The sequence below is a fragment of the Pteronotus mesoamericanus genome, unplaced genomic scaffold, assembly GCF_021234165.1.
Source record: "Pteronotus mesoamericanus isolate MK-2021 breed Mesoamerican mustached bat unplaced genomic scaffold, CSHL_Meso_final contig_46, whole genome shotgun sequence".
Lineage (NCBI taxonomy): Eukaryota > Metazoa > Chordata > Mammalia > Chiroptera > Mormoopidae > Pteronotus > Pteronotus mesoamericanus.
Window position 1 is genome coordinate 2570366 of NW_026555170.1, and position 23119 is coordinate 2593484.

Below are 23119 nucleotides of genomic sequence, written 5' to 3' on the forward strand. Positions count from 1 at the left end.
TCTCATTTGGTACACTTTTACTTACTTGCCTCCATCCAAGATAACTGACTCTTAGGGTTTGATGGCAATTCTATTACTGTCCTAAACCAATTATTTTAAGAAGAGATGAGGAAAAAAAGGAGAGGAGCTGTACAAACAACTTGACAGAATCCATTTTCTTCCTCTGTTTTTAATGTTCCTTGCCACTCCACATAGCATTTCTTCCCCGGAGCTCCAGGCACTGTTTTTATAAAATAGAAACAGGATCTCAGTTGGCAGGAGCTGCCCCTTGTGAACAATAAAGAGCCCAGCAGAGATAATGATTCCCAAACAATTGCAGGGCAGCTCCTGGGAGGCTGTGGAGGCCGGCGAACTCCCACTGGGGGTGTCTGGCTGCCCCGCTCCCAGCCGGCTAATAGGGGGTGGGTAACACTTGTATGATTTGTTTCCTGTTCCCTTTTATCCTCTTGGTTGGCCCTCTGTCACATCACTCATTAAATGGTGACTGTTTCTACCACTAGGCTTGACAGCCCTGTACTCTGAGAAGGGTCTGGCTGCATATGTGAGGGAGGGACAAGAAATGATGCTACTGAACTGACACTTGTCTTCTCTCCTCATTATGTTCCAAGATGTCTTGTGCTAAAGGGTATTGGGAGAATAGTCTAAAAAAAACCCCACACTTACTAATTCACTGTATGGTTTAGAATATTCCCTAGGGAAATGAGTAAAAAGTCCCCTATGCTGGGCTCCCACTACAAATTTGCTTATGACATAGGAAAAAAACAAGTAAAAAAAAAATACAGTATCTAGGAACATTATCAAACAAAAGTTTTGAAAATTTGAAAATTTCCCAGAGAAGGTAAAATCTATCACTAACCCATCAGGGGTACAATAATGCTTGGTCCACTTCCACAATTGTTCTGCCACAGCTAAGACTGACGTTTTTCCCTTCAAAGCCTTTGTGTTCAATGTGTATAAAGAAGGAGAACCTCTGAAGGGCATAGCTGGGGATATACAAAAAACACTAGGACCATGTCCCTAGTGATGGGGCCTGCAGTTTAAGTGTGTGATTCACTGCTCCCTGCCATCTGGTTCTGGGAATTTGGGCTCTGGATGTGAAAATGAGAGGTAAAGGAAGGCACAAGAGCAAAAATCTGGAAAAAGGCCAGTTCCTATCAATGAAGCAGCTATTAAAAATGATCAAATACATAGAAGTGGGTCATGTATGGTCAGGATGACAATGTGTCATGAACCAACAATTATAATGACTCTAATTCTGTACACTCAGTCCCAAAGAGAAAAGAATAGGGAGCAGGGATGGCAGGAAGGCAAAGAAGAACACTTAGCAGAGTAGAATGTGGGCAGTTCCAATTTCTGAAAGGTTGGATGAGTCACATTTCATCCACTGAAAGGATGTTTTCTCATTGCTTTGAGAATCCAAAAACCAAGGATACTGTTCAGGCACTATGCTATGGCTTTGAGACCCTTGCTGTCACATTCTTTTCCCTTCCCTACCAAATACTTATTTGCTACCCCCCACACCTGACTTTGCAGGTGAGTTACCAGCAGAGAAATGTCCAGAGATTTGTTTTCCTTCTGGATTTTCCTGCAAACCTAACCAGAACAGAACAAAAGAGTGGGAACTCCAGAGGAAAGGTTCAGGCTAAATTCAATGTTTATGGATTATTAACTCAATAGCAAAACTCACACAAAGTACTCACTACACCTTCCTTGGAACTCTACGACTTCCTGAAGCTCCTCATTTTCTAAAGGCCATAGTGGGTGGCCAATGCTCCAGCCACAAGTGCAGTTGACATTGGAATAGTTCTCAAGTCATGGCAGGAAAGCAAATCCCTCTTGAGCAGACTTCAGAAAACACCTCAGGTCAACATTGGAGTCTCCAATCAAAACATCACGAAAAGGTGCCTAAAGCTTGTAGCAGGAAAATGCTTGGAAAAAAATGTGAAGAATGACAAGTCTAAGTAAAACAACAGAGATGACATTCACAAATTTAGCATAACTGAATATAGAAACACAGCTTACTACTGCTGTATTTATAGCCACTGATGACATGGAGGCATCTGGGCTCTACTGGAATTTCCAAAGCTCCTTGAAGGCAGGGGGACAAACTAGGAAATCACTTGAGGGCTGTTCCCAGCCCTAACGTGGATACATTTCTAAAAGCTGATAATCGGGGTTGGCACTTTGAGGCCATCTAATTTACAATGTTAAGAGCAGGCACAGTTTTGGCCTCCACCCTGGAGTGCAGCTACCAAAGGGCTGGTAACGAGAGGAACAGTGCCTACAGGGGTGAGTGGTAGGTTAGAAGGACCGTCATGCACAAAGTAGATAGAAGAGTATCCCCTTTCATGGGAAGATTCATTCCAATTTGTCTAAAATTGGCTGCAAGTGGCCTAGAGACTAGAAGGTACAAATCAGGGCATTAGTTCTCTCTTGCCATCACTGTCTGTCACAACTTAATCTATCTCAAGACAGATTCCTACTGAAAGCAGTCACTACCCATTATTGCCTATGTTTTTTTCCCCTTGTCTGGGTAATTGAGCACAAGAGCAGGAGTAGGGGTAGAGTTCCCACAATAAGTGGGCCTGGACCCAGCCAAACTATCCCTGAGATGCCTAAACCTCTTGTCTTTGCCTCCTCCTCAGACCCAACAGAAGGGGAGGGGCACCCCACCCCCATCTGTCTGTAGAGCTCTACTTGTCAAGCCTGCACTGACCTGCATCTACTCCGCTCTCCTTCCCATGCCCCAATGGGGCTTTCCTTGATTAGTCATTCTTTTCCACTTTCCTCCCCAACCCAGAGTGATTCTCAGTAAAACATAAAAAAAATAAATAAATAAATAAATAAATAAGTAAGTAAAAACCTTACGTTAGATTTTCCTCCATTTCCTACCTAGTTAGTTCTAGCCCACCACTTCTCCACTATAAATTCAATTTTTCATAAAGTCCCTTATACAAAATCAGCTTCACTTTGATATGAAATTCAAGTTTATGTTCTGAAAAGCTATCAACATTTTTGAAACTTTGAATATTTTTTGAGCATGCAATACCATTTCTAAAAAATGCTCCTGAGGATATAATAGTGAAGTGAACGAAGTTTTAATTACATGGCTAAGTGATGGCACTGTTTATAATGAAACATGGGTAATAACATCAATTCCCAATAAGAAGGTACTGGTTAATACATTCTGGCATATTTTCATATACTAGAATATTGTGCAACAATTATAATTCTATAACATATTTAATGGCATGGAAAGATACTCATTTGAAAAAGAAACTATATGCATAAGTGTCTCAATTATAAAATCATACATATTTAACTATACATGAAAGTGTATAAAACAGTATTCCTCTGAGTGTTAGAACAAGATAATTTAAAAAATTTTCTGTACTTTCCAAATTTCCTACAAGTATCTGTTATTTTTTTTAATAAGCTTTAGAATAGGTTTAGATTTATAGGGAAGTTGTGAAGAGACTACATGGAGTTCCTTTGTACCCTATATCCAGTTTCCCCTAGTATTAACATTTTACCTTAGGGGGTACATTTTTTTCAAAACAAATAAATTTATATTGACAATATTTTTAAGTGCATACATTACTCATATTTCCTTAGTTTTTGTCTAATGTCCTTCTTCTCTTCCAGGATCCACCAGTGATACCACAAAAGTTTGCTGCGGACTGTAGAGACAGTGTTCATGAGGGATGAAAATCAAATGCCTGTAGCTGCCGAGGGTCCTGCTTTAAATGAACTGCGTAGACACAAGAACTCCTTATTCCCATGGGGACTACTTTTAAAGGCTGTTATGAGATATTTTTAAAGCTTCCAAAACATTCAGTTTATTACAGAAAAATGACCCACTGCAATCACTGGCCTGGAATCAGGGATGTCTCCATTGCGCTGTTCTGGTTTGGAGAGTTGACTCACTCACTGGTTGTTCTTCCTTAGTGTCTAAATACTCCTGGGAGCCTTCTGCAAAAGCTAATGGAAATGTTAGCCTATCCTCCTCAAGATAAATGCCTTTTTAAAATATTTTAAACTGGAACTTCCCCACAACACACGCTCTTAAATAACTGGTAAGTAAAAGAACAAAACAACAGGTTGTATTTAGAAGGGAAGAAACAACTAAAACAAAAACAAAAATCTTGTTTTGTTAAAGGTTCTCTCCCTAATGGAAAAAAATATAAAAAAAGTACTGCAATGAATTGAGTATTTCAGTAAAAGAAAAGAAATAGTCACTTTTAGCATGTAACTGTCTAACTATCTTTGCAAAAGGGTGCATATTATAGAGAAGAAAAAAAGAGAAGGCTTCAGTAAGCCACTGAGATACTGAGATACAAAAGACCCATCAACCACTTATATTCTGTGGGGAAAGACTGGTTGTAGACTAATCTATTCCTTAAAAGGTATACTAGAAAAAAACCTCAGAAGAACAATTTTTTCATGTCAAAACATATTTAGATCTTCAAACATAATTTTCAAAAATGATCTGAAGGAACAGCTACAAGCAGCTCCTGATTTCTATTCATAATGGGCATTCAAGAACAGAAAGTACCAATATCTCCATTTCTGAATCAACAGATTTTCATTTTAAATTTCAGTGACACACTGAAGGAATCCTATTTTGACTTCTTTCCCTAAGAATGGTGGTTCTGAGAATAGCTCCCCTTTTGAACAGTAATAAAAAACAAATTTTGCCCACCTGAGACAAGTTTTGCCTACCTGTCAGCACTTGCGTCTGACATGGTATCTCAAAGGCGGCATCTCTGTGCCTTCCTCCTAACAGCACAAAAAACGCCTTGGCATCAGAGCCATCCTCCTGGCAAATCAATCTTCAGTGCTCTGTCCAAAAATATGCATGTATTCAGTAAAGTGTGCAGGCTGTAATGTTCATTTTTAATACTATCCATAAACCCTCCATTTTCATATTTTTGCCTGATGAAAGGTACCCTCAAAGTGAAATACTGAATTTGAAAGCTCCTTACTATGTCTTGATGTGGTTTTTGGTTTTGTGACTAAAGTCATATGAGAAACAAACATTTTTAAAGTTCTGTAGGGAAAAGACATAAGGAGTCATACCTCCCAAAGTATTGTCAGAAAAAGCAGTTCAAGAAACAGCCTTCCTAGATTTTCCAAAATTGACTTCACAGCATTCCCTATCAGGGATCTGCTTTGGCCCAGTTGTGAAAAAATCAAGATGTAGGAACAATGTATCCACTTGAAAGGAAAAAGACTCAAGTTTTCATCCTGCTTGCTCATGGTACAATAAAATTTAGTACAGCGCCCCTGAAAATCTAGAGGATAAGTTTCTGTGAGATTTGTTTCTTACTCCGATGCAAAAATATCGCTTAAAAAAAGCCCAACAACTGATATCTTTGAATTGAGACGTTTTCTGAGCTGTTTACCACCTCTCCCAGATGCTGCTGAAAAACGGCTTGTCTTCATACTCTGCTGAGGCTCTCCATCTCCAAAATACTTGGCCTGAGCAGAGGGCTTGCTTTCTACACTAGAGATTTGGCAGGTCCGAAGGCCATAAGGCAAATTGCTAGGGCTGGGCAGGCTTGCTACATACAGGAGAGACACCTCAGGACCCTGAGAATGTCTGGAATGGATAGACAGGCCTCAGAGACCATCATGCCCAGTCCCCTACATTCATGGGGCGGGGGGGTGGAGGGAGGTGGTAAAAACCACAGAGAACAGAGGACTTGTCCAGCTCTAATTCTCCAGTTTCTACTGGAAAGAGCAGCTTGTTCTCAGATATTAGCTCAAGGTTTGCCTTTGCCCTGAAATCCTTCCTATTCACTTAGTTTAGTCCAAACTGATCTTCTCTACATATCTTTGATCTCTAAATATTTTTAGGTTGAAAAGGATGCTCTATCTATGAGTATGCTTCTGTTCTGTTTGTTCATTTATTTATTTTTTTTTAGATTCAGTTGTTGATACATATGTACTTATTGCCATTTTATTGTTCAAATATTTAATCTCCTTTCTTCTTCTTAAAGAAGACCCAGATGGGAGGGGCTTGGGGATGATGAAAAGAAGACAGGATTAAGAAGTACAAATTGGTTGTTACAGAACAGTCATGGGGATGCAAAGTGAGGCACAGGGAATACCATCAATAATGTTCTACTAACTATGTATGGTGTTTTAGATGGGTGCAAGATTTATTGGGATGATCACTTAGTAAGTTATGTAATGTCTAATCATGGGGGGTATACACCTGAAACTAATATAATAATGTATGTCAACTGTAATTGAAAAATAAAAATGATTAAAAAAAAAAAAGGACCTTAAAAAAGCACTGGCTATGTGAATCACCTCTATGATTGATACCCATGTCACCTGAACTTTGTGACAAGACATTTACTAGCCCTTGTGGGCGGATGTCCATTCACTCCATGTACAGAAATATAGGAACATGGTTCTCAAGCCCCAGAAAATAAATCTGGTTTGCCTGTCATTTACTATCCTTAGATATATGAACTGAGTCTTCCTGAATTTGCTCTTAATCAGAGTACATATGCCCAGGTGCTTCCTCTGTGATCACACATTGCCTTGTCTCGTTACTCGCTTGCTCCGATCTCTGACCTCCTCAGCTTAAACTAGGCCAGTCTGACATACTTTTTGTATATAACTTGCTAAATCTTCTACTTGTGCCAGTGGATTAGAATTCATAAAAGAGAAGGGAGGTATTAGCTGTTTTTGATAGTTCACTCTTTGATACAATCCTCAGTTGATACCAGGTTTTGAAATATAGCATGGTGGTTAAAAAATACTTTGCTTTGAAGTCAAACAGCTCCAGCTCTAACTCCCTGATTTGCCATTTCTTATCTGTATGACTTGGCTAAGATACTTAATTTACTATATAGGAATAATAATAGCTATAAATTCAAGCTGTTATAAGAATCATAAATAAGTAACACATTCTAATGACCTTTAGTACAGGGTCTGACATATATTAAATACTCAATAAATGTTGCTTATCATAACAATCACTTCTGGGTTTTGATATCTCGATCTCATCAACAATTCAGATTAGATATTTTTGATAATTTATTCTGGAATCTTGGTGGTATTAGTTGCCCTTCCAAATACCAACAATTCAGTTCACCTATGATTTGGTATTTAACTTTAAACTTTAAATATCTATGCTTTTCCTACTATTTCAAGCAGACTGAATTTACATCTGATTTTCAGAGTAAGACTACTGCAAATCTATATCACGTTATTCTTGTGCCACATGGATCTTAGGTAACTCAGAGCTTTAAGAAAATTACCAATAAAACAATTAAGAAGGGCTTTCTTCATGTCATACAAGTAGTTAGTAGGTTAATTTTACTAAAATTCAAGTATCCCAACTCCTAGTCAAAAATACTTTGCCATTTCTGGAATCCAAATAAGTCCTGAAGCTAGCTTGTCTAGTCCCTGAACCCTCACCAAATGTGGCCAAATATGTATAGTAAAAATATGAGACCCCGTAAGCCATATTTCCAAGCAACTAACATGAATGAAACTACAGAATTTCATCTAATTTCTGTCCCACCCTCAGTGATGTCAGGGCTCAAAGCATAAATAAGAACACATTTCGGCAGAAATTGTTTTTTGCTTCCACAAATTTATGAGCTCGTGACAGTCAGGACCTCAATGAAACGCCCTTTAAACAATTATGCTAACTATACCCTTTGTCTACTCTTTGGTGTTTGTTTTGTTACAGGGTGTGTATGTGTGTGTTTTAAGTGTACCTTTTGTTAAAAGGTAAGTCAAGTATCCATCCTGATTTTTTCCCTCAAAATCAGAAAAATCCTGAACCTGTTAATTTATTATCAGTAGAAACTAAGAAATTCCAAACAAAACCCAAACAGTATATTTAGGACTATTAAATTTACTGTCCATGGTTTAATTTTAATCTCTCTTTTCATAGTAAAAGTGAAAAGGTTTATGCTTTAGAGGAAATCACTGTCCTCATCTGAATTAGCCTTCCCTCCTAAAATCTATATTTGGATTCAACAGTCAGTGGTCTGAACCATTAATGGGCTTTCCACTGAGCCATTACGCTTTTTCTCTTTTTTGTTTTGCAAACAGGGCTTATTAAATCTTTGCTGTAGGCACCAGGAATGAAGAACAGTGAGAATGTGCTCATGTGAAAGGTTTCACTGAACTCCCGCAAATCATTTCTGATTTGCCACAACTCCCCAGCAGTAAATGCCAAAAAGCATGCCGTCTGGATGGAAAATATAAATTCCCATCACATAAAACACTATAAAAGAAAACCAAAAAATCCACTCCTCTCCTCCAGGGGTTTAAGGCAGAGATGCTGATTGCAGATGCTTCCCATTAAGTTATTTTCAAATCACTGTAAAGAACAAACCTATGGTACAAGTAGAGCTTGAAGCAAGTCCTACTAGCAGTAAAAACAAGAAATCTGTATACTTTAGGACACATAGCACTTCTTTCTTTTAGTTATTCTTTATTCGAGTTTAAACTTAGCGTATGGGGAGCAAAATCAATACCCTTCTATTTCTCATGAGTCATAGAAAAGTAAACTAACTCCCAGGTCAAAATCAGGAATCTGCACAGACATCTTTACTTGCAATCTGTCTTTAACCTGAATAAAATGACAAGGGGGCTTTGTTTTAAAGGCATTTTAAATCCACAAAGACACGGAAAATGGGAGAGAATACACATCGACAAAACTTTGTAAACTAGGGAGTGAATGGAAAGCTCCTTAGTGACCCAGGGAGTAACTCCCTCTCCCAAAGCTGAAACCTAAAACCTACCCTGGCAGTGGGGAAAAGCTCAAAAACAACCCAATTTACAGTACTGACCCTCTCAAAAGGTAAGGATTTTAAGGCATCCGGTACCTTTGAAATGGGAGCCAAAATAGAGGAATGGTTGAACGTCTGTTCCAGAAGCATTTACATGACCCAGCCCCGTCTCTGCTCTGATACGTGCTGCCTGACTTTTCCAACCCTCTCGGTACCACACACCGTTCAGGGTAGGCTAACATACTAAAAACAGCTGCTCTGGCTTTTTTCTTCAGAGAGAACATTCACCTACTTATGCTTAGTATGTGGTCCCCACTTCTCCTTTCATACTCGACCCCCAGGACCCTGGCAGCCAGCCCTTATTTTATCGATAGAAGAGCTGAAACTCTTTCCTGGGGGAATCTAGCCTGGACAAGAAGGAAGCCATAAAGATGCCGACATCTGGGGTTGCCCCAGTGAAAGAGCATAACCAGACCACCTTACAGGGAAGCCCACAGTTTCGCAACCATATGCTCAGGGCTTCTAATTGGCTTTTAAGGCCCCACTCTCAAATGACTGGAAAACCAAAGACCACAGAGCAAGCCTGTCATTTGAAATTAGAGACTCAGACAAGTAGTCAAAAGCAACTTAGAGGAAGCTATGGGGCTGTGCCAGAAGAATAAAACTTAAAAAAAAAAAAAAAAATCTATCATCAATATCCTCAGAAAACTAACAAAAGATGATCTACTGATAACATAATAATAGGATACTATAAGTGCATTCAGTGAGGAAAAAATATACTTAGATATATGTGTATGTATATAAAATTTAAAAAACTCAGTTATAGAGTTAGAAACTAAAGTTGAGAAAATCTATCTCCCCCAAAATAATAAACAGAACTGGAAGATAGAAAAAAAAAATACAAAGAAACTAGAGGAACAAATCCAAGAGTATCATACTGATCAGGGTCCCTTGCAGGGAACAAAATCCATGCTAGTTTTAGCAGAAATTGTTTCTTACAATACATTAAATGACAATCACTGGAGGGACTAAAGAAACAGATTTGTGGTTGAACTTCTAGAACAACTCCCCAACTATACTAGAGAACTAAAGCCTCAAAGGGAGCTTCTGCCACTATAAACATTGGGAGGCCTCCTCCTGTAGTGCCAAACTGCCACATACAGGTGCCAAATCCAGACGCATATCATTATTGCTAACACCAGAGAGTCACAGCTACGGCTACTGGCTCAAAGCCAGGCTGTACCTGCCACAATCCACGTGAGTAAAATGGGTGGCTGGCAGCCTGCTTCTCGACCCTCACTCACAGAGCTAGCGACCAAATGCTGGCGTGCCTGCTAATGGTGTTGCAAGGTAAAAAGTCCCTGTGCCCGTACTCGCCGTCGGGAAAAGATACAAAGCTGAATCGACATCACATCAAGAACATTGGTTTTAAAAGAGTCTGAGAAATGCAGTACTGAACATTTCAGCCTCTGTAGCACCCAAAAGGAAACTAGAAGGACGGTGGAATGTGAGACAATTATCTATCTATCACAAGGTTCTCAACATCCGAATTAACAAAGTTTCAGAAAGAAAGATAAAAAACAAGGGGTGGGGTTGGAGGAGGGGGTCATGCAAGAAATAATTCAAGAAAGTCTGAATGGAATAAATTTCAACACTGAGTCCGAGTACAATAAATGAAAAGAGACCACACACAGATAGGTTGCTGTGAAATTTCAGAACACTGGCATAAAAGAAACATCACACAGAAAAGATCAAGAATTAGAATTCTTTTGGATTTCTCAACAGCAATTACTGGAAGCTAGGATGCAATGACGTTTCACTTCTAAAATTTTAAAGGAAAATCATTCCACTGTGGAATTCTGTACCCAGTCAACCTATCAGTTATCACAGTAGAATTACATTTGCAGGAAGGCGAGTTGTTCATGCCTAATGTTCTATTGTCACTCTGGGCTCTATTTCGGCCTCATCCTGGAACTTCACCATACCTCTTTCCTGTGTTGAGTCTGTTTCTCGTATCTCATGGATTATTCCTGCTGAGTCCCTAATACTCTGGTTCTCAAGGAGTTTCCTAAGGAAGGGCTCACAAGATCCGTGCACAGCTCCTTTGGGCAGTATGTTGGAGGTCCAAATAAGGCCTTAACATAAGTCAAGAGAAGAGGCTGCCTCCACCCATTATGAAATCCTTCCACGGTTTTATGGAAATTTCATTTTCAGACAAGAGTGTTCCCAGTTAAAAAAAAAAAAAAAAAAAGAACAGGGTAATCAGTTGGGAAACTGAACTCATCCCTCACAGTGCTGGTCCCTCTGAAGGATAAATGGGGGCTACCTATACTCTGAATATCCTGTTTATATCCTGATGTTAGACAATATGTCAAAAAACAAAGAACATGGTACTGATGTTAGTGAATGATCATAATCTCATTTTACACTAAAACCTCATCATTAATTTATTCCTCTTCCCTACTGTAAAGAAAAGAAAATGTCAGGAGACCCACTAGAAAATTTTATTTAGAATCTTTTTGGAAACTATAATGTGGCTCATTTAACTAAATAGATGAAACCTGATACTTTTCACCCATCACAGCCTCCAGGGCACCCATATCTCCTTGATAATTTAGAAAAAGTTATCTGGAAAAATGATTAGGTAAAACTTTAATTTGTTCAATGTAAATGGAAAATCTCCATACCAAATTTAAAACCTCTATGAAGTTAGATTATTTGACTATATTCCCCTTCACCCCCCATCCCTGCCACACACACAAAGTCTTCATGTTCTATGGAGTAGTGTCTACTTTGTTCTCCCATGTATTCATAGTGTCTAATGCAATGCAGGTAGCCAAAGAGGACTTCATGCATAAATAAGTTAATAAAAAAAAGGAAAGTGGTATATAGATAGAAAGGCAAAGGAAACAAGGGGTGGAAGAGGGAGGGAAGACAGAACAACAGAAGGAAGGAGAATGAAAGGAAACTTCTAGGTAAAATTCCTGAGTTTAAGTAGTAGTATTTATTTTTGATTTAATATCTATCTTTCTATCTATCTATCTATCTATCTATCTATCTACCTATCTATCTACATATCTATCTAGGTTTCATAAATTTCAGAAGTTGCTGGAGGACTTGGAAAATGAGCCAGATGTTTCTGTACCCTTCTAAAAGGAGAATTCTGAAAGGAGAGAAAACATGGAGCCGGGTTTGCAGAAGGACATCCTGATTCTGGGTCAACCCAGGACCCCCTTGCATTGGGCTTCTCTCTTCAGAAGACTCTTGCAAGGGCAGGGCCGCTCCCCGCTCTGTGCTGTCTTCTGTGAGCATTCAGAGCAGACCGCCTGAGCAGGTGTCTGACCCTGGTCCTTGTGCCCAGGTGTCACACTGTCAGTGCTGCAGTCAGAGTCCTCTGGGCTCCCACACTGGCTCCATCTGGCCCACGGGCTGCAGGCCTGCTGAGCCGTGGTGGGCCACCGAGGAGAAAATCAAATGTGAGGCATGCTGCCAAGTCACCAAGCAGGGGCTTGGAGAGAACTGGGAGAGAGCCGAGTGGACCCTGCGCATTCTCAGCTATCAATTACTGTAAATAGAACTCCCACAGTCCTGAACAGGGAAGAAAATGAGCCTCGTTTTCCTCATTTTGCTGCTCTGAAGAGCTCTTCTGGGAGCCGTTGAGTGAGGGGGAGAGCCCAAGAACAGCACTCTCAGCAGCCCAGCTGTGAGGGGCGTTGTGCTCTCAGCCCTTCAGGTTACGGTGCAGTGCAGCCTGCCCACTTGGGTGCCCAGAGAAGGTCACTGTTCTAAAATTATTAATTTTTATCCAATGATAGAAATGTTAGCAGAGAACAAAGGGAATCTGGCCTTTCATGTGATTGCAACTCTAACGATTAAAAAAAAAAAAAAGCTAACACAGAGAGAGCGTATTATGTGTGAGGTCCTATTCCAAGTATTCTGCCTGTACTAATATTTAATCTTCACCACAAACCTAAAGACTTTACCATTCTTAAACCTGCTTTACAGGTGGGGAAACAAAGGTACAAAGAGGTTAAGGAATGTACCCAAGGTCACATAGTTAGAAGGAGGCAAGGCTGAGATTAGCAATCAGGGTGAGGAGGGATAATTGGGTCAGTTACTTCATTCTGCTGTGTTCAAAAGGGAATAAAATATATGCCCTCCCCCATCTGCATTTCCAAGGAATTCCGAAGCTAGAGAAGAGACTGCCTTAGTAACTTTGAATTTTAAGACCACCAATCTCTGAGCATTTAGAGAAGAACTAGTAGCTACAGTAAAATCTGGCTTCCAATTTCAGTTCTGTCATTTCTCTTTTGGGCAAGTCACATTTTACAAAAAGACGGTAAAATATAAAATAGCGATGAAATATAAATAAGAATAAAAATCACAGCCAAGGATCATAAAAATATGCAATAGTAAAAGCAGCATGGGACCAGGTAAGTCATGTTCGAGAATTCAGTCTTTGGTTCAGAAATTAAGGAGGACCATTATAATTGAGTTTGCACTTGTTAAATAAAAAACATTCTAGCAGTGTTGAGGATTTCCTAAATAGAAAAGGACAGAAAAGACAAAAATTAATTTGGAAAGTATCTCAGTGTTTTATAAGAGAGTAGATTCAGTTCTGAAACAAATCAATGTAAAATGACCAGGCTTTGGCAGGTGCCTTAAATGTAAAAGGTGCAAAAATTAGAAGACCAAGTCCAATTCTAAGGTTTCTCTCTCAGGGAAAGTGATAGAGAGAGGGTGATACAGTGAGCCATTCCAGGGAGGGAGGGAGGCCAGGAGGTGCTGTGTAGCGCCTGGATTCAGGTCAGGGGAAAACACTTGACAGCCAGCCAGGCAGGGTGCAGTGGGCAGAAGACCAGAGACAGTCTAGTCAACTGAAGGAGAGCCAGGACAGGCACATCGGCACATCTCCCAGGAGCAAGGAAGGGTAATGCTGGTCAGAAGGACTCTAAACAGATGCCATATCACCAAAGTCACAGGACCACTGTGTTTTCTTTTGACTATATTCATAGTCTGAAAGTGGGCTTTGCTCACACAAGTATGTTTTATGGGAACTTATATCTCACAGCTCTGCTCACACTTGAATAACTTCCCTTCAGGCAAGAGAGGCAGGGACACACCCCCCTCTCTATCCGGTTTAAGGAATTTTGCAATGCACTACGAAGTGGCAGCTAGCAAGCAGAAGGAAGGCTGGCATTGAATGAGGCTTCCTGCTTGCAAAACTTACCTGAAACTTTAAAGTTTTCCATTTGAACTCTTTTCTTTTCTTTATTTTCCCTCCTTTTTTATGTCAGGAACATTTCTCCAACTTCTTCCACGCTATACCCCAGTAGCTGTATGATATTTGCCTTGAACCTGTCCGGCTATTTTTCTCTACTTTTCATGAATTCGTCTGACCTCTAAGATAAGGTTCCAAATAAATAATGCCAAGTCAATATCTATTTTCATCTCAATCACCAATTATGGTCAATGTGATACCTAAAGGTTTCCAAGGAATGCTTTCCTCACTGAAATCAATTTAAATTATAGTTGGTCAAAATAGTGGCATTTGCCAATATCAACACCGAAGGAGCAAGGTACAGAGCCCAAGAGTGTCCAGATTCTTGCATTCTGAAATGACCATTTGATCGACTGCAGCCATGAAACTGATTAAAAGTCACAGGGAATTACCACATTATGCTATTTATCTCTTCCATTTATCCCATTATGGAAGAGTGACTTAAAGTGATTTAAATGTAATGTGCCCTCATTTCACCTAGAGCTCTCGCTTGTCTACTCTGACTTCAACCGCAGGCCTAGGCTTACTGGCATTCATGCCCAGTGAAAGGAGAAGGTTTTAGGGGTTGCACTTCATTTCTTTTAAGAGCTGTAGTAGCACCTCTTGGTATGCCCTTGTGTGGGGCAAGCTGCCCATATGCCAAATGATGCCTGGTAGAGGTCCAGATACACATGCAATTGAGGTTATACTCATTCATACGCAACATACTCAAAGATACAATTGAAAAAATGAGCTCTCTCAAACTCACAACAGACTTTAAATTATGCCAGTAAGTGAGGACAGTGAGACCTTCCCGTGTGGCAGGCAGCTGGGGCAGTTACAGAGCGGGGCCCTGGGGTTAGCTCACTTGGACTGACATCACTGACCCATGCTCACTAGCTGTGTTATTGTGGACACGCTTCCAAACCTCTCTGGGCATCTGGGTCCTCACTAGTAAATGAGGCAATGATTACACTTCCTCTTAGGGCTTTCCTGAGGATTACATGGGCACACAGAGCTCACTAGATATCAACTGCATTAATTACGATGTTCAGCAACATCATTTTTATTAGAAACCAAGAGAGGGCTGTGGGCTATGTTTGGTAGGACTGAGGTATGAACTACAACTAGGCTCTCTCCAGCCTCAGAAATCTAAATGCAGAACAAGCAGCAACACTTCTGAAATGAATACGTTGGGCACAGGATGTCACAGATAAACTTTTCGGGCCTTCAAGTCCCCAATCCAGGATTCTCAGGACGTTTACCAACCTGTCGGCCAGTTGGCACCGGGCCGACTCTGCACTGGCCATGGCCGTTTCCCCACACACTTTTCTATTACTGAAGGCGTAACTCAAGTTTTGCTTTACTAAGAAATGTTCTATATACTTGCTAGTGGAGACTATCCCAAATCACCATCATCTGTTAGGCAGCACTTTTGTGTGGACTGAATTGTGTGTAGTTTTAGTTCTGATTCTGATTCACAATTCAGTTTTAGGTTCTGATTCTGGAGTCCTGTGGCAGCTTTTTGTTTCAAGAATAGAACTGGTCATCAAGATCTTCATATAGTCAGGGATGAAAGAGAAGTGTTTAAATAATTAGAGAAGTGTTTGAATAATTAGAATAATTGTTAATACGTAGTTACCTGGGTCGCACTCAAATCTACTGAAAAAGAATCTTTTGGGAAAACCCAGGTGGAACTCAGGAATCTGTGTTGTAACAAGCAGCATTTCATGCATATTAAGCTTTGAGAACCACTGCTCTAGGGGTTTATATTTAGTAGAGGATACACACATACAAATATTCTAATACCAAGCAGTCTTTGATAAGAGCTATAATAAAGATGAGTACAGAAGCTGAACAAAAAAAGAGAGCAAATCCAAACAGGTAAAGATAAGAGAGTCTTCTGGAAGGGGACCTTGGAAGGCAGTTAGGATTGAGAGCAGAAAAATGGCTGGGCTAGGAACCAGGAGCAACGGGACACAAGCGTGTCACTGGTGGAGGGACCAATATACTGGAGCAGGTCCATATGGCTGGAGTGCCAGTGAGAGGTTTGTGGGGAGGGTGCATTAGGAAAAGGAGACAGGGCTATCTAGCCAGTGAAATATAGGATGGAAGACCTTTAATGCCAGGTGGGGTCTGGGTTCTAGGATCTCTCTGCTGTGAACTGTTTGGGAAGTTGCTCAGAGGGGTCACAACAGACCTGAGCTTTGAGCAGGTGAGTCTGGTAAGGTAAATTGGAAAGGGTTACTCAGTCCCACAATCCCTTATCTACTTTCCAAAATCCAAAAAGCTACAAAAACAAAAGGATTTTTTTTAATCCTCACTCCAGGACATGCTTACTGACTTTAGAGAAAGGGGAAGGGAGAGAAAAAGAGACAGAGAGAAGCATTGTTAGAGTTGCGTCTTGTATGTGCATCAACCGGGGACTGAACCCACACCTAGGGAATCCAAACAACAGTCCAACCAACTGAGCCACACCAGCCAGGTCAAAAAGGTTTTTTAACATTTAATTTAGTGGCAAAACCTGCCATGAATGAAGTGCATTACTGATAGTTGTTACTTATCCAACTTACTGTGAATTGTCATGCATTCTGCTGCAAAAATACTAGTGTGTTTGACTAAGGGTGTTGTCTCAAGATCCATTTGGGGATGTTACAAAATTTTATTCCTGTATTATATATTTCTGAACTCAAAAAATTCTAAATTCCAAAACACTGCTAGGACTAAGGTTTGGTAAGGAATTGCAGACTTTAACAAACAATGGGAGAGGTTTAGTAGCCTTGATGATTTAAGAGACCCAGAAAACCTTTTAAGAGGTGATATAAAAGTGTGGGTAATCAAAACCATCTTTCCCAGCAGCCAGTTATTGAGGAGCACTTAATTGCTGTGCAGTTTGTCTAAAAGGAAAGGGGCCTTTGGACTAAGTGGTTTGGCTCTTACAATTCCTCTTAGTAAAGATACTATTATTACCAGTTCTTGTTTCCCTATCTCCCCGCCTGTAAATCAGCAAAGTCTATGATGCTACAAATGGGAAAACAGATGGTGCACGGATGTGGACAAAGGCTGTTCCCTTTTGCTCTGTCCCTGTACGCATATGTCTCTGCACACCATATCCGGCCATTAGCAGAGCAGCAGAGCACCTCAGGAATGAATTCGTTCAACTCGTTCCTTTCACAGATGTGGAAACTGAGGGCAGAGGAGGAAAGTTATTGGCTAGCGATATCTCCCATCAGAGGCTTGTTGCACAGTTAAGATTTACTGTGTAACCCCAAGATTCCATCCCTGACTACAATCTCTTATAGAACAAGGGTCCATCTATTGTGACTAGACATTGACTTGTACAGGGAACATTTAATAAATACTCCTCGATAGTGGATCCCATCACTGTAACTGCACCATTGGGGAACATTAACTGGAACCACATATTTCCTAAGCGAGTATTGAAATGGCAAGGGATTTAGGTTTGAGTGAAGACTATATCAATGAGTCATATGAAGGAAAAGCAAAGAAAAAAATCAAAAGTGGGTTGTTAAGATCATTTAAGTTTATATAAAGGCATTAAGTTAGATATAGATATATGTACGTGTGCATACAAACTCCTAGAAAAACCAGAAGAACATGGAGTGGAATATTTACAAAACCTCTACAAGTACAGAATTTCTAAACTTAGGAACAATGGAAGAAATGACAATGGAAAGAATCTACAGCTTTAACTAAACACCCTCGTTTATTTTTTTGTATGATTTCTAAAAATCATAACCAAAATTGGATGCAAAAAAATTACAAGGGGAAATAATCTTAGCAAGTATTTCACATATACACTATATTCTTTTCTCTACAAAGAACTCACAGAAATCATGAGAAAAATACCAAGACTCCTAAATAATTAGGTTGAGGACATGAACAGATATTTGCCAAAAGAACAAATATAGTAAGCAAATCCATGTCATGAATTTATTTGCTTACCCCACAGTGAGACACAAACACAGTAGTACCATAGTTGTCTACAAATTGGAACAGATAAGAAAAATGATAATAATCAATATTGGTGGAATATGATAAACTTGAGAACCACTGCTCTAGGGGTTCATATTTAGTAGAGGATACACACATACAAACTATTCTAATACCAAGCAGTTTTTGATAAGGGTTATAATAAAGATGATGGGTATATTACTGGCAGCAACAATTTTGGAACGTTACTTGGCAAATTCAAGTTTTTAAAAATATTCATATCCCTTGATCTAGGAAAATCTACCTTTGGAAACCTACCCTAAAGAAATAATGAACCCTGTGAACTTAAGCTTGAAGATGAATATTTATCACACTATTATTTATAGTTCTTAAAATCATAAACAACCACCATATTCAACAATCTGGCAAATGAGAAATAAATACAAAAGTATCTACTCAAAATGATATTATGTAGCCAGTGAAGTGATGGTTAATCCTAGGTAATCGCAGGAAACAGTTTACAACTGAATAGTAATGAAAAGATTAGGCATCAAAGTGGTTTATATAGAATAATTATTACTTGGTAAATAAATGAGGTTAATCTATGAATAGAAAAAAAAATTGAAGCCTGACTGGAAATACAGAAAAATGATTATATCTGGGTGGTGAGCACAGAAGTCATTTTCTTCTTCATACTGGTTTATATTTTCCAAAATATCTTTGGATATTGCATATAATTTGATTTGGAAATTTATTTCAATGAAATTAAGGCATTAAACAAATAAAAAGTCAGTACTAATTTGTCCTCCTCCTTACCCCCGCAAGATTATCAAAAGATGCTTAGGAAATGATAGAAAAGTTCAAATTGGCACAGATATTACAGGGCTACTTCATTTCATCCTTCAGAAGAATGACCCTGTGTTAAAAGCAGTTCAGAGCGCTTTTCTGCCTCACTGAATCCAGACAACAATCCTGCCAGGTGGGTGCTATAATTATAATCCCCGTTTTATACAAGACACCAAGAAAGTGAGTAACTTGCTCAAGATGTTGTGCATCTTCTAAGAAATCAAACCCCAGCTGCTTGGCTCCTGCGTGGTGCTCTTCGACACTATGCTCTGCAGCTGCTGTTGCCCTCTGATGGGAGAGAGTCCTTGGATATCATTAATACCAACTCTCATAAAGAAAGAGAATGTCTAATCACTGGGGTGTACACCTGAAACGAATATAATAATGTATGTCAATGGTAACTAAAAAATAAAAATGACTTAAAATTGAAAAAATTCTGATCTTATAAAAAAAAAAAAAAGAAAGTACAGAGAGACTGTGACTTGGTAAATGTCATGAAGTAACTCACCTAATATGTAAAGCAAATAGTACTATGTTTTACAGATTGTAATTGAGAAACACCAAGAAAGCTTAAAATGAATGCAAACAATATTAGCTTACCTGCTCAATTTTGTTCTGAATATATACTTCTTCTATTTCTCTCTTTTTAGAACCTATATGAAGGGAAAGACACATTTCTGAAGTCTGTAAGGAGAATTTATGTCCCTCAAGTCCTGGAGCTGGCTCAGCTCAAGTTCTCCCCTCTCACTTCTATGGGAGAGTGGTATTTCAAAGGAGGCGGTGGGGGGCCACTTTATCACTGAAATGCCTTCTTATCAAAGAACCTCCTGGGTGTGGCACTCTCCCAGGCTCTGTAGAGCATCAGACTCTAGGAGAACTCTTTGAGCTGCAGGAGAGCAGTAAAATAGTCAAAACAAAATACAACCAGTTGCCAAAAGCAAGAAGACAGCTCTGCGGATGTTTATTTTCCAATCCATCATGAAGCCCAAGATAAACTCCAGGCTTCCTCGTCACATCTGATGTAGATTAAGAGAGTCAGACTTCTCTGCTGGGGGAGCAACAATGGGACAGCTCTTCACCACACAACTGGGCTCACTGACTAACTGTGGCTTTGTCGTGCCTAATTTTTCAGTGAGCTCTTCAGAGATTTCAGGACACAAATCTTCATGGGATGGAAAGAGAAGAAAATGAAGTCCCTGTCAGACTGTAAAAGTGACAGGGCCCAAAGATGTTGCCATAAAAGTCACAAAAATGAAGCCAGCACTGAAGCATTAGCTTGGCCTAAAAGGCAAGTACACCGTCTTCTCTACAGGAACCGGGACTCCCAACAATAGCTCAGCTCTGACTCAACATTAGAAGTAAATCATGACCAGCAAAATCTGAGGCAGAGATGATGGCAATAAAAATTGGAATGTATGCATAATCGAGAGGAGTTTTCTATTTAAATCAGAATATCAAGGCCTAGTTTGCTTAAGTGATTGTAAAGGTAACTTAATTGTAAAATTAAACATTTATTTTATTTATTAGAAAAAACGTAAAGAGCTAAATATAAACAGTCTTGAGGAAAGCAAAAAACAAAACAAAACCCTAGCAGGGACACTCGCTAGAGAAAGAACACAACTGTGGCTTTTCTTCACTCCTTGTTTTAAACTAGTGATATCCTTTTTTGAACAAAATCTTAAGCAGATCCCCCTATATAGAAAACAGGTAAGAAGAGTTGCTCTAATAGGAGGATGGGAAGGATGCTGGAATATCTGGAATTCTCCTTCACTATCCCCTGACTTATCTCCAAGTCTCAAAGGACACAATTTGAAAACCAGCTGTCTATGAGGCAAATTTCAAACTTCAAGTGTTAAATATTCCACATCCTAAATATAACTTGAAGGCATCTTGGCATCCTTCCTCCCTTACCTATGACTACTGTCTTATATAATTTTTTTTTTCCAGACTGGCCTACTTACTGTTCCCTAAGATGCTTGTATGTCCCTGCTTCTCCCTTTATGCCGGAAAGTTCCAATGCTTTCTCTTTACTGTATTACTGCTCCTTTTTCAAGGCTCACCTCAATCTCCACGTCCACTTGTATAGCTTTCCAAGTAACACCAAACTGGTGAAAACTTTCTCTCCCAGAAATAACTTCTCTGTACCATTTACTTGGCTAATTAACTTTTAAAGATTTTCTATCAGTTAGTTATCTACTGCTGTTGTAAGAAATTACCACAAATTTATATTCTGAAAACACCATCTTAGAGTTGTCAGTTAAAAGCTCCATAGTCTCACAGGGCCACAATCAAGGTGTTGGTATTCCTTCTGAAGGATGCTTCCTTGCCTTTTGCATTCTCAAAAGGCAACCCACATTGCTTGGGCAGTGTCTCTCCACTGGACCTTGTCACTATTTTCAAAGCCACTTTTAGGGAATTTAGGTTGGGCCCACCTGGATTACACTGGATAGCCTCCTCATCTCTAGGTCCTTAACTTTAATTGCACCTGTCACATCCCTTTTGCAACGTAAGGCAACACAGTCATAGGTTCTGGGGACTGGGTTTGAATATCTTTGGAGGGGACATTATTTTGACTACCACAGATGGCTCCTGAAGTGTCCTGGGACTGAGGACCACTTCCTTATCCTTTAAGTAAATTCACAGTTTGGTGAGGAACTGAGTTACATACGCCTATCTTATCTCTCCCATTAGTTTTGTGAGAACCTTGGTTGGATTCAATTAGGCCTGTTTCCAAATAAGGGAGAAAAATATGAGAAAGTAATAAGATCTGATAATATTTCCTAAGGTGAGGGAGACTGATGAGTAAATAGCAGTTTCTGGGGATTACTGATTCTCAGGGCTGTCCAACCTTTTGGTGTCTCTGGGCCACACTGGAAGGAGGAGAGTTAGCTGTCTTGGGCCACACATTAAATACACAAACACTGAAAACAAAAAAAAATCTCATAATGTTTTAAGTAAATTTATGATTTTGTGTTGGGCCACGTTCATGGCCACCCTGGGCTGCATGCGGCCCGCAGGCTGTGGGCTGGACCCCCTTTTTCTATTTGTAGGTAATTCCATGGATCGTTGAATAAGTAGCCAGGATTGTAAAGGGTCTAAATTTAACCAGGTGATTAATCATAAAATTTTACCACGAATCGCACTGAATTATGCAAAATATTTTGCAACATGTTTAACTTTGAATAACATTTTATATTTAATTTGAACTTTGAGGTATCTGTGAAAGTTGGCTAATACCACATCAAAAAGTAGCTCACAGCAAACCATTTTATCAGAGATTTAAATAAATATTATACTAACCAAGTTTCATTTACTGAATTCCAATTACCACATGTACCTGCAGTCTTCCTGTAAAATTTCTTGATTTGTAACAGCTCTCACTTTTGGTACCTGCATTTGATTTGGTTCTTCATTGCTCTGTGTCTTGTTGAAACTGTGTTCAGCATAGATCAGGTGAATCAAGGTAACACAGATATGCTTTGGTATCTGGGCTACTGTCTAAGAGCTCTCCGACAGTCAAAGTGCCTGGGCAGTGCCTCTCTTGTCACATAAATTGTTTCACATTATGCTTATTTAACTTTACATTTTCTCTCTCCCATACTATACAGCATAAAGACAGAATTTTCATTTTTCTTGTAGTACCTAGTATATAGTCCATTAAACAAAGAATGTTCTCTATAAATACTTTTGGGATGTGTTAAAACTGGTACCTAAATGAAACTCCAAAATTTAATATGCCTAAAAGTTCAGTCAGAACATCCAATGTGAGACCACTGTTGTTAAAAAAAAAAAAAAAAAAAAAAAAAGCACTGCAAAATAAGAATGTTCTTTTTAAAAAAATCTGTATCTTAGGAATATAACCTTAGGGATTTATGAAGGGTAAAAAGAATATGAACTTCAAATTTAAAAACCCAAGTTTAAAGCAAAGCTTCACTATTCACTCCACTTATAAACTTGAACAAACTATATTGACTTTCAATGTTCTCACATATAAATATGGGACTATTACTTAATAAAATATTTGCTAGGCTTAAATGAGGATTTTTGTAAAAGGGCCTGCACGTATGTTTACTAGTTTCATCTTTCCGAATCTCCTTGCCCCTCCCATCCCAACCAAGGCATTGATCTCTCTGCTGCACTAGGACAGTTTTGTTGACCAAACCTAAATGGGTTTTGATACGGTCCTTTGGAGCAAGAACAATACCATTCAGTCACACAGCTCAAGGGCTGGCTTCTGGGCATAGGCAAAGGATGCCAGAGACTTAGTACCAAGAGCATTATTCTTATAACCAAC

The 23119-nt window shown here is 39.3% G+C and overlaps 1 protein-coding gene across 4 annotated transcripts in view; it reads right to left on the reverse strand.

The window, feature by feature from the left end:
- The window catches only part of STXBP6 (syntaxin binding protein 6), a 242813-nt gene that overhangs the window by 81770 nt on the left and 137924 nt on the right, over nt 1-23119 (reverse strand). Inside the window, exon 2 of one of the 4 annotated variants that reach the window (XM_054577890.1) lies at nt 19426-19478. The exons of the other annotated variants lie outside the window; for them this stretch is intronic. The gene's annotated coding sequence lies outside the window, so the exon portion shown is untranslated. The remainder of the gene's footprint in view (nt 1-19425; nt 19479-23119) is intronic. 4 annotated transcript variants of the gene reach the window in all.